This window comes from Chrysochloris asiatica, unplaced genomic scaffold, assembly GCF_000296735.1.
Source record: "Chrysochloris asiatica unplaced genomic scaffold, ChrAsi1.0 scaffold00183, whole genome shotgun sequence".
NCBI classification, from domain to species: domain Eukaryota; kingdom Metazoa; phylum Chordata; class Mammalia; order Afrosoricida; family Chrysochloridae; genus Chrysochloris; species Chrysochloris asiatica.
This window is the reverse complement of record NW_006408701.1, coordinates 2951420-2953526: the sequence shown is the minus strand read 5'-3', so window position 1 is coordinate 2953526 and position 2107 is coordinate 2951420.

Genomic DNA, 2107 nt, shown 5'->3' with positions numbered 1-2107 from the left:
TGACCTTAAGGTTCGCAGCCCGATTCGTAACCACTACGCTACCAGAGCTCCTTAGTAGGAGATTTTAACCAGCACTTTTGATGAGGAACAGAACAAGTATAAAGAAACTCAACTTGACCTCATAGGCATATATATACAGGACACTCCACTCAAGAGCAATGTAGCATACATTTCCATCTAGCACACATGAATAATTTTCCATAATAAATCATATTTTAGGCCTCAAAGCATGGCATGTCTCAATAAACTAAAACTAAAAAGCATCAAAATAATACAAAGTATCTTCTGTGATCACAATACTATAAAACTAGAAATCAGTGACACAAAGAACAATTGAAAAACATAAAATACATGAAAACTGAATAACATCTTGCCTAAACAACCACTAGGCAATAAAAGAAGTTAAAAACTGAAAAATAAAATAAAATTCTGGAATAAAATGAGAATGAAAACACAAAATGTCAAAACTTTTGTGACACAGCAAAAGCAGTGCACAGAGGAGAATGCATAGCAATAAAAGTTCACATAAAAAAACTACAAAGGGGACTGAATTCTGGTAAGGGAGTGGGGAAAGCAGAGACAGACAGTGAAAACTCCTCTGCCAAAACCCAAAAAACGCAGAGAAAAAGCAGCCCGCAGAAAAACTGCAAAGCTTTGGAACTTGTTTAAGGTTCCGGGCACCAGTTTCCCATGCCCATTGAGAAGAAATCTGCCTGTGGAAGCAAAATACGGTGCTTTCTGAAGTGATCCAGCTATGGCAGCTGGCAGCCAGAAGTCCTCAGGCCAAAGGGCGGGGCCACAGCCAAGCGGAGACCTTGACCCAGCACTAGAAGCCACCAAGCTGCACATCTGGAGGGAGACGTGTGACCAATTTTTCATCTTTCACTTTTCATCTTTCACATATCTCTCCTCTTCACCCTGATTTCAACCTCACTGCACAGCCCAGACACCTTCAGGCAGGCGGGAGCACACCCCCAAAAGGGTCCAGCATTGTACCCACAATTTTCTAACCACACAGAGAGGAAACCTGCAGGCTGCTTCTTATGACATTTTGACCCTGGGAACCAGCCCCAAAGTATACCTAGGCAGGACCCTTTGTCCACAGCAAAGGCTAGTGGACAGTGTCAATCACAATTTTTTGTGTGTGTGTGATTGGTGGTTACTGCCTCTGCTTTTATATTGTTTCTGTCTTTGGTCCTTTGGGCCTCACTCTTCTCCCAGGGGTTGGAGCTTTCTCCCCCTATCTTACCCAAGAAGAGAGAGCAACTGTGCCCATATAGCCAAGCTACAACCATACTCTGTAATGCTCCACCATCTGGACAAGAGCCAAAACCAGTTGCTAGGCATTACACATGGAAAGGGAAGCCTATCTCCAGATCATATCCACCAGGAGGTACTCAGTAAGCTTAACAACAAAGCAACATACATCCATTTAAGCATTAAAAACTCACATAACTGTTGAAAATGTCTAAGAAAACATAATTGAAGATCTCAACACATGTCCAAAAACAGAACAAAGTAACTGAGATAAATTAGCTGGAAGCAGACACAGACTTTCCAGTAGAAGAGCAGGCTCTGGATCTGCCTAAAAAGGAATTCAGAAGAAGAATGTGGAAACAAATTCAAATGCTCTGAAAAGGGGTGGAGGAAATTAAGGAAGAAGTCAGGAAAGCGCTACAGGAGCAATCAAACAAGGTAGATACGGCATTGGAAACAATCCAAAATCTGCAAAAAGAAGTCCAGATGATTACTAATAAAATATCAGTAATGGATAATATACACTGAAAGGGCAAAGGAGCAGAATGGAGGAGATGGAAGCCAGAACCAGTGGGCTGGAAGACAAATCTCTCAATACTGCTAAGGTAGAAGAGCAAGAAGAAAAAAGGATTAAAAAATCTGAAGAGAGACTGAGATTCATGCTGGATAACATGAAGAGGAATAACTTAAGAATTATTGGCATTCCAGAACAGGAAGAATCACAGAAGTCCACAGAAGAGATAGTTGAAGAGCTTCTGGAAGAAAAATTTCCTAACATTTTGAAGAACGAGAAGAAGCTGAAAGAACCTCAGGAAGGATAGACCCCAAAAGAAAATCATTGAGACATATC